This window comes from Sinocyclocheilus rhinocerous, unplaced genomic scaffold (assembly GCF_001515625.1).
Source record: "Sinocyclocheilus rhinocerous isolate Xijiao unplaced genomic scaffold, SAMN03320098_v1.1 scaffold3614, whole genome shotgun sequence".
In the NCBI taxonomy this organism is placed as follows: Eukaryota; Metazoa; Chordata; class Actinopteri; order Cypriniformes; family Cyprinidae; genus Sinocyclocheilus; species Sinocyclocheilus rhinocerous.
Genome location: NW_015648617.1, coordinates 107436 through 118370, shown reverse-complemented (window position 1 = coordinate 118370; position 10935 = coordinate 107436). Strand labels below are relative to the sequence as shown.

At 34.4% G+C, this 10935-nt stretch overlaps 1 long non-coding RNA gene across 1 annotated transcript; it reads right to left on the bottom strand.

Annotated features, from left to right (window-relative positions):
• Positions 1 to 7027: 7027 nt before the first annotated feature.
• Positions 7028 to 8963, bottom strand: LOC107710021 (uncharacterized). The gene is made up of 3 exons (XR_001636548.1): positions 8840 to 8963; positions 7919 to 8071; positions 7028 to 7518 (listed from the first exon to the last, which is right to left on the bottom strand). It is a non-coding gene; the product is annotated as an uncharacterized LOC107710021 (long non-coding RNA).
• Between the last annotated feature and the right edge of the window lie 1972 nt (positions 8964 to 10935).

The following is a 10935-nucleotide window of genomic DNA, read 5'->3' as shown; positions in this document are numbered from 1 at the left end:
TTAAAAGTATATATATATATATATATATATATATATATATATATATAATTGAATAATATTAACAGGTCAATGTGTGTTTAACTGTTTGGAATAGAGTATCCTAAGCACTGGAAAACAAGACACTGGCAACAGAAAATAGTAGGGAAACCACAGTAACCCTGCCAACCACTGCCACAATTTTTCCAATAATTTTGCCAAAGTTTCGAGTGTATTTCAAAGTTTTGGCCACCACTGAATAATGAATAGATAATGTGTTTGTCAATTTTAGACAGTTCTGCAGTCTCAGTTTCATCCATAATTTTAGTCAGGTCTTAAAATTTAGACTAGTAAATGAGGTCTTTTTAGAAAACTGCCAAAATATTGGCTGCCTCTCCATATCATTGCCAAGTTTATAGGTGTGTTGAGGTAGATCCCATCCTTGCCTGTAGGATCCCGCCATTATGACAAGTTTGAACCGCCGCCTGTGTTTGATGTTGGAGTCTTGTTGGAAGATGATGAGTCATCAAAGCTTGTCTTTGCTCATATCTATTTGCATGCAGACTCCTCTTCTCAGATTTATATTACTGCTTGAATCCGAGCGTGCATTAGTGTAGTTTTATCATTTGTTGAATGCTAAACAACTATTGTAGATAATGTATTCTCAATTCGGTAACCCTTTATTGCAAGGTGTCCTTGTTACACATGTTACACGTGCTTACTATTATAATGACAATAAATTATGCATAATTACATGCAAGTAACCCTAAGCCAAACCCTAATCCTAACCATAACCATAGTAAGTACATGTAGTTAATTAATATATTACCCAGTACTTAAATGTATAATTACACTGTAACAAGGGCACCGTAAAGTAAAGAGTACCCCTCAATTCACTAAAAACTTCAAATTCAGCTAAATATGTCCCCCCCACCACATTGATCTTTGTCAGGCATAGAGCATGTACGCTTCGGATTGTTGTGACTCATAGAATATGCAGTTACCTGTTCACATAGTCCTGTGTGATTTAATGCAAATACCTGCACCCTGCAATTACTGGCAAATATATTAAGACATTTTTTTTTTCATTGAAGCTTTAGAATTCAACCGCTCAATGAGGATTTCAAAGAATTTTAGACAGATATTATGTTATGTAAAGCTGCTTTAAAACAATGTATAGTGTTAAAAATGGTATGCGAAACAATAAATAAATACATACATAAATAAATAAATATCAACTAACAAAAATGAAAGGTTATGTTACATATGTTATAGTTTGGATCTGCATCTACATTGTGCAAATTTCTACAAATTATCTCATTCAGTTGCCTCCGATCAGTTAAGACATTTTCTACACACATAGTTTTTCTTAAAAATTAATGTGTCAGATACTGTATGTGCAAGATCTTTGGAAATCTGCTTTGCAGATGAGAAACTAGAAAACCACTTTATAAACTGGAAAAAAGCAAATTATCTTGAGCACAGCATAGATCACACAAATAAAAGGTGCTCAAATGAAAACAATTCTTCAATATTGTAACAGTCTGGTACATTTGTGAATGATTTGGATTCTGGAATGCAGTGAGATGTTTGTATGATGTGTTTGTTGTTATAGGTGGACAGTTGGCTTACTGTAACTCCACCGGGAGTTCTAGATGTGGGAGGCCTGCGTGGGAAAGAGAATCCAGTCGACCAACTCTTGATCTGTAATAGTTTTGGTATGTTTTCCTGACAAGCCTGTGATTCGTTGACCCACTGACGGCTCTGTGATGTGGTGGAGATCTGGTCTTAATAGGCAGTCTTCTGGTTTTTTGTGGTTTTCAAACCCCAGTCAGGATGGCAAGAGACCCCGGCATTGACTCAAATTTGGTTCAATGCTGCTAAGCATGATTCGTTTCTCGTGAGAGTTAAATTGATCTGCTTTGTGCCACTGTTGAAAGAACTGATCCTAGATCAGTTATTCATTTGAATTAGAGCTTTTGTTCTTTGATGACTCATGGGGGAGCTGATGTGGTTAAATCATTAGGAATCTGCACACTGTTAAACCTGCCCCAGTTATTTTGGTTCAGTAGGTTACCCAAGTATGCATTCAACATGGAGGAAATATTCTTTGACTTAGTCATTTGTAGAGTCAGCAGGCTATGTTAGTCTGTAACTTCTCTTATCCAAATGTGACTCCTCATCAGAGCTTGTTATATTATTAGATCTTAAGAGCTCTTTGTCTCATCTAAGAGTAAGGCACAGGTGTTTTCCGATGTTTGAATAGTCTGTCAAGCACTCTTTCCCTTTCACTAATAATACATGACCGCACACACAACCCCTGCTCTCTTTCTTCTTTGGCTGCCTCGTTCTCTCTCTCTCTGTCTCTCTCTCCAAGTAGTCTTCCTCAACCCTCTCTTCTAAATGTTGATTGTCTGATGAGTGTTAATGTGTTGGCCCCCAGGCATTTGTCATGTATTTCAAAACCATCTGACTGTTGTGCACTGTCTAGCTATTATTAGAGACTGGCAAAAACGGCTGCTCCATGCTCCCAGTCAGCGGAAAAAGTGTGTATCTAACTGGTAGAGAGGAGCTGAATGATCCTCAAGACCCAGACTAGAGTCTTCAGGGAGGATCGTTGCTGAACAGCACAGCAATAGTGGCAATTTCATGCTCTTGTGAAACAGATTTTTGTAAGAGTTGTTTTGCAAAGTAGTTCATGACATGCTCTTTGTGTGTGTTTCCAGAGTCTGGTCATTTGATGAAATGGAATCTCATATGAGATTCTTGGTAGCGCTAATGCTTAGTTGCCCCATGCATGGAAATGCTCCTTCAAACACCCACAGCCTTGATTTTGTGCTTGTACTAACTTGTTTCATAAAAAGCTTCTTAAAGCCGGAACATAATTTTCTGATTGTGTGTCCATGTCAGACATTGGAAAATGTATCATATAAAGTTTAATGATATGATGCTCATTTTCTTTTGACCTGGATAAATTAATTTATTAAAAAATGCATACAAATACAAATTATGCATATGATGACTTGCACACACCTCTTGTATGATATGATTGTTTTTCATTTCTAAATTAAGATAAATATTAATATTTAGTTATGCAAAAATGTCAGGGTAATACAACTGTCATGAAGAAAAAAAACATAGAAACACTTTTGTTAGGCAAAACGAATATTGTGCGACCAACAAAAAACAGGAAATGATAATGTGATATCCCGTGTGTGTCAAAGTTAAGAAGTCTCTATAGATAATGTGATGGCAAAGGCTAGGTTAGTTGTAAAATGTCATGTGGAAGGAACTTGACGACTAAATTTTTTTTGGTCTAAATTTTAGTTTCTTAACTTTACTTTTTAGTGTAAATAATAATAGCCTAATATAAAATATTAAACCATTATGATATAAAGAGTACATTAGACATTATCCCTTTGACCATAACAATAAACTTGCACCACATTTTCCATACGAGAATTGGTGAATTCTGGTAAAAATGTATTAATTATGTTGTAATGTCCCTTGTTTGGGAAAATTAGACTGCAATATGGCTTTTTGTTTTAAACATTGAGGATGGATGGATTTGGTTGCATGTTTAAACTATGAGGAATTTGAATGATCTTCATTCATTTTCTTGGTTAAGAAAACAGCAGGGAATCCCTCCTCCACACAGAAGTGCTGAGAATGCACCTCTGATGGGTGTGAAATGTTATACAGTATCTAAGCGAAACTGAGGAATCCACAGACAGTAACCTGAAGAGGGTCATGAGTGGGCTGACTGTAGTTGTTTGACAAGCTCACTCCCTTCTAATTTATTAGAGTAAACATTTTCATTCTTTTTATAACGTAAACCATTTATCATTTAATTTCCTTTAAAAAAAAAAAGCTTAAGTATACCATTACACAGCTAAAAACAACCGAAAAATCAAAACATTCTGATCAAGAGACAAAATAATAGTGGTGTTGTGATTCATTCTTGCTTTAAGCCAGAGATCACTCTCAGAATGCTTCAGGTGTGTGTGTGTGTGTGTGTGTGTGTGTGTGTGTGTGTGTCTGTGTGTGCGTGTGCATTCCGGCAGCATTTCGGTAGTCCTGAAATATGTTTTCATGAATGTCAAATAAGAACAAAAAAAATTAGAAGAACAACGAACCACTGTTGGACAGAATGTGCCTTTAATGTACAAATTGTATTAATATTTGCATTAGAGCTCAGTTTAACTCTTTAATTTAGTACAATTAAATATACATATAAATAACACGTTCAAAAATTTATTTTGTACATGAATTGCATATTAAAAATATTTTCCTATCACAGAAACAACTCATACTTAAATTACCACCGACGTCTAAAGTCAATTGATTTTTAAATGTCTTTTCAGTGATTTACTCTTCACTGGGGGCTTGTCTTAGCAAATGTTTATATATAATGAATTGTATTAATAATTAAGTATATCATGTAATTATTTCTATTAGTTTTTTTTTAATTGACTGACAACCCAAGTTTGAATATTAGTAGTAGATTTGATCACTGTATCTTTTAGAAAATTAAAATAACATTTTATATGTATGTTTTTGCTGTTCTCTCAAATAAACAGCGAGCACAGTTAGTGCTGTCTGTATTTTCTCACTGTACTCAGTGAAGCACATATACATATAATCATGTGCGTCTGCCGCTGCCAGCCTTGCCAGAGAGGATCCGGCAGCCTTCTACACTTCCCTGTTACTGAAGCAGACAGAGTTCGGGTGGCCCTCCACCTTCTAAAAATATATTAACTTAATTCTTTACAGATTAATCTGAGAGCCCCGAACACACATGGCGTTTTCACAGTCATTAGAATTCATCATCATCTTTGTCTGCTGTTTGGGGAACTACATTTTTAAGCTCTGAGAACTCAGCACTGATCAAGTACAATCTGCACTGTGTGATTAAACACAGGAGCTGTAAAGATGAATTGGTATGTCCCAGGTCATAACTTCCTTTGTGGTTGAATTAACTTTTAAATCCATCAAGTTCCTGCTCAGCTTTATTTTTGTGTGCAGTTATAGATCAAATATGAGGATGGAAACTACGTGAAGGATGAGGATGAGGATAGGAACCTTTTACCTTCACTCAATTACATTCCAAGTCAAAATATTTATCTTTCTGCATTCTAGAAAAACATTGGGTTCCTTGTTATCTGGAAGTAAAGAAATAAATAACATTAAACATTGAAAAACTGAATTTTTCAAATAGCTTTGAAATCTCATTCGCACTTCTGAATATTCAAACATGCTGAGACTCGATCAATCATGAAATAAAACAGCCAGTGGCATTGAGAATCACTGACATCAAACTTGGTGCAATGCATCTTCACATGGCATATTTGTAATTAATAAAACTGAATTTTGAGAGCATTAGCCCAGGGAAATATTTTCAGCGAATCAAGATGTTTCAGTCTGTTCATTACACAAAGCTATTATATGCCTTCAGAAGATTTGGAATATAGTGCATCAACTTTTATGGTGCTTTTTGTCATTTTTTTAGAATGGTTAAATGCTGCTATACAATAATACAATATCTGTCTTAAAATAGTATTCTTAATGTTACAAATTTTTCAAGAATATATATTACTTTTACACTGATGTTACCATGCATACACACAAATGCACATAGATGCCTGTAAATAGAAACTCATATACAAAATTATTCACACTTCTCTGTATATAGAAATACATGCACCGATGCACACATACTCAAAGGAAATATAAAATACACTTAAACTCTTTTGTAAAACTTCAAACTTATTGTGTTATAATTATATTCACACACACACACACACACACACACATTGGGTTTCCATGTTTCATGGGGACTCTCCAGAGGCTTAATGGTTTTTACACTGTACAAACTGTATTTTCTATCCACTTACCCTAACCCTATCTCACACATTTTTTTTTTACATTTTAGAGCAAAAAAAAAAAACTTGACAAGGTATTTCTATACTTGTGAGGACATTACTATACTTACCCATACCATAGACTTCCACTTTTTTACAGCCAATTATAAAATACTATAGACTAATCCACACCCTAATCCTAAGAATTTTTTATTTTCATTTTTTTATTTAAAAAATACAAAACTAATATTTCATCTTTTCATTAATTAAAAATATTTGCAAATCATGTGTATTTAATGTCTGCATCCACTGAAATACTGGTCACTGTAATTAATTAATTAATTCTTTTGCTTATTCGTCATAACTCATAATATTGTCAGGCTGAGCTCTAACCTCATAAAAGCTCTGATCTGTGTCTAAATAGGTATATAGAGCATAATGAAAAAAAAACAAACCCTAATAATTTATGAATTCTTCTATTAATTCTAATTGCATATCAAGTAGATAATTACAAAGAGTGCTTGTACTTTTACCGGAGTAATATTTATCAGGATGAGTTTATGTTGTTTTTATTTGAGTTGATCTGTTTACTTGGTCTATACTAATGCTTACACACACTGAAAAGAAAACTACAACTGGGCCAAGCACATTGTTGTTATTAAGAAATTCTGTTCTCTTAGAATATCAGTATTGCTGGTTTAGAATGATTTTGGGAATTTTTACTTCCCTTTTATATGATGGCCAGTGATTTCAAGTGAATTTTATGCAACCATTATTGTATTATTTTCTGACATGATCAAGTATGCACATTTTGTGTTGTTTTTATGACATGGTTAATTTCTACAGGCAGTAAGCATTTTACAGTAAAACTATATTTAAAGCTGTGATTTATGCTGCTATCCATCAAAGAAAGTATTAGCGTGCCCAAGTATTTTAAACTGTTCAAAAGGCAATAAACACCATTTTATGTTAATTCTGCATTCTCAACAGAAAGGCTTGATTTTAAATGGCTTAGTTTGGCAGTTTGTCAAGTACCAGAGGCAATTTCTGAGAATTTAAGGATCTTGTGATATCAGGTGACATCATTACATCTTCAATTAAATGTTACATGGTTTCACAGAATTTAGTCATAGAACAGTCATTCATCATAAATAGATCTGACATTGATACTGTTTTTATGAACTTTACTTTTATTAACTTTTTAGCTTTATTTACATACAGTGTCAATTGAGTATTTCATTATTATATAAAAGGCCAGAACCACTTGAATAGTGTTAATATTACTCTGAATGAACAGTCCGTTCATCTTAGTTTCACTGCTATCTGATAAGAGATTTTGCCTCAGGCTTCATGTCATGTGCATGCCCTCTTTGGGACAGAAGATGTGTGTAGAACACACACACGCACAGTGACTGAGATTGTTAGCTAGTTGAAAGCAATGCTAACAACTGAGTAAACAAATTATGCAGCCACCATCACACAAGAAAATGTTAAAGATGTAAAAATAGCTTCCTTTTGATCAACTCGCGTCACAGTATACAAAGAATATATTGTAACGTCTGGTTTAATGCTTAAGTTCATAGACTACTCTTCAAACCAGGCCCTAGTTTGTTCATTACTGTTTTTTTTCTTCGAAGTTACTCCTTTGGGCGTCGTAGTCTTTGGTGCACATATGGGTGTGCTGGAGGAGAGAGTGGGAGAGGCATTACATGTATTTAAAAAAAATACAATTCCTTTAAATTAATGCGTGCCTGTGTGTGACTGGTCTAAATGAGTGGGTGAAGGGGTTATGGGTCAAGGATTCTTATCTTTCAGGAAAACTTCCACTTACCTCACAGGAACAATCAATCATCACCCACGCAAATCTCAACAAACCTTTATGGTCTTGACTGTGAAATTAAAACTAAGCATAACAGGCCTACTAAAGACCTGCATATTCGAATAGTAAAATTCTTTCATTTTGCATAAAAATTTATGTCTGCAGGGTTGAATAACAGTTTGTATTGCAAATTGTCTTGTTTGACTGGTTCATTTACATCAGTTTCCCCAAGAAATCGCAATAGAGTTTAGTGGAGGTTCACCTCACGCAGCTCTGCGGCGGTGGCCATAATTCAGTACTGTTGACTTTTTGTAGGTTCACTGCATGGGCTTGCCATGGTAAACTCACTCTTCGCTTCTCAAGTTGGTTATTCTGGCACAGAACACTCACACCTTAGATGGGGGCCCCATCTGTTCTGCACACAGACAGCATATCAAAATATAACGGTTACAGAACACAGATAACACATACAATGTCAGACAGGTCCCTCCAGAAACTGAATCAGTTCTTCCATGAGTGCTCTCATTTCATATCAAATTTAAATTGTGTGCTTATGTGATAAGATATTATGGTTTTTATATAAAACCTACTGTATACAGATTGGCAAGATTCTTTGGTATGCAATATGTCTAATTATGGCATATTATTATTTTTTTTATATAAGAAATTTTAGAGCCTTTTTTTTGGGTAAATGTTTGGAAATTAGGTACTACAGTGGAATAGTGTTTCTTAAATAGACTACTGTTTCAAGTATAAATGTCTCCCTCTAATTGAATTCATGGTATTTTAAGAATTAAAAGTAATTTATTCAAGTTTTAAAAAGTAATGTTAATTTATTTTTCAATATATTTCTAAAAGCCTGCCATCCTCACTGCTGACTCAATGTTGCCTCTTTTTCTTACAGAACACAAGGCTTATGCAAAGATAGTATTATCATGTATAATTAGTACAAACATTTCCATTTCCATTTCCATAAATAATTAAATACATGCTATAATATAACTGATCGCAAAAAAATCTGCAATGAGGTAATAAATTACTGCAGTTATTGTGTTACAGGGATGCCATGTGGCAACGGTCACATGGTCTCAGTTTTCAGTAAACAATGTTAGACAACTATTAAATAACTATTTATCAAAAATACATCACAAAATCCAAAAGTAGAATAAATATATTTAATAACGCAATTTGAGGAGTGCTTCAGTGTGTGTATTTCCTCTATGGGTAGCCTGGTAAGTTCCAGCAATGCAATTTGAGGCACTTTTTCTCTGAATAAGGAAAGAAAATCAGAAAAGAAAAATCACGTTGTTATATAATACAGAACCATTACTATATTATATTATATTATATTCATTTGTTATATATTTATTATACATAATATTACATGATAATTTAAAATTCATAAAAAAAAACAAAAATGTATGAATTGTCTGGATCCAGCTTGGATCCTCTCCAGGGTACCACTGCAAGCTTCCTGATGAAACCCCTGCCTCCATCAAGTAATTCATCCACATATCAGCGATATTAAACATAAGTGAATTGCTCTCCTGTGGAATAAGCTTTTCAGGATACAGGTTAAACCTGATTTAATCATGCAGAAAGCCGTGGCAATTAACCACGAATCACTGTGCATAACCAGCCAAAAACCTACTACCAGATTTTCAGTACCATCAAACACTCGAGAAGGAAGAAAACAGAACCTGACTTTGTTGGGTTTAAAGCCTTTAACAGCATATAATGGATAACAGCAATCCAAAAAAAAAAAAAAGATGGAAAACATTTGAGCTTTCATTTTGAGTTTTCTTATGCATATACTCTATACAATAACCCTCATGCTGAACATGAATCATAAATATATAATCATGCCAATTCAAAAAGTTGCATTTGCCAAGAGCCAAGACTGGGATTTCAGTGAGTTGTTTATTTAACCTTTCCTCCTCCCTTTCATGCAGTCATATTGAGAAACGCTAAGACCTGTTGGTAGCACACATCCATATTAGTTCTTAATGTCCTAAATTGTTTCATGCTGTTTAAATAGAGTTTACTGATGCATAAATACCAATGACACTAAATCGTGTTTAAAATGAAAGAGAATGCACATATTATTTATATATACAATACCTTCCCAACCTTTCCAAGGATACAACTAGCATTGACCTCTTATTTGCTCTGGAGGTTGTTCAACTATGCTTTTCCAACTTTTATGTTGGAAGGTGGCTGCAGAAATCAGGTCGGGTAAGTTTAGCCTGGAGGGGACCAAGGAGTGTTGGGGGTGGGGGTGGTTGCTGCTGCCTTTCTACATTTTGTTTGCACATTGCCTCTCGGTTGTTGTATGTGGACCAGCTTTTTTTGGATCCCACACCCACATGACTGTGGAACCCAAGGAGATGTTTGAAGTTGACACTTGTTAATAGGGTGTGTCCTATTCCAGTGGTGACTCATCAACCTCCCTGAGATTCACCTGTATACTGAATGTGTGCTTTTACCTTTACAAATGTGAGAACAGAAACACGTTTTTTAATCAGGGCTACTTGCATTTCTGCTTGGCAGATGACTGCATATTATAAACATACACTACCTGTAATCACTAAGTTTTTTAAATGTTTTTGAAGGAAGTCTCTTATGCTCAACAAGACTGCATTTATGTGATCAAGCATTATATGTAATATGTGGTTTCTGAATGACCATCTGACACTGAATACTGGAGAAATGGTTTCTGAAAATTCAGCTTTTACATCATATAAATTAAAATTTTAAATAGAAAACATTTCTTTTTAAATTGTAATAATATTTAACAGTTTTACTGTTTATTCACTATTTTCGGTCAAATAAATGCTGCCTTGGTGAGCATAAGAGACTTCTTTCAAAAATATGAAAACTAAAGACTTATTCCAAACTTTTGACTGGTAGTGTATATATATCTATATATACACACACAGTAGCCCTTAAACATGTATAAATGTCTTGTTGGGGGGTGTTCGTGCGCTTGCGCGTGCCTCAAAAGAGGGCTTACAATGGCTTACAAAGATACAAAACAGCTACAAGTGTATGCAATACTTGCTTTATGCAAGCACTATATAGGATAAATCACTATACTGGATTTACCCTATTATACTTTATCGACACGAATTGATAGGTGAAACAACAAACAGCCACAAATAGTCTATATACAAAGCATCAGGCTGTCTTTGAGTTCACATGAACAACGGTTAAAGTTACTCAACCGCAGAGTCCAGCGTTTATATTTTTTCTACGAATCTTTGAGTTAACGTACTAAAC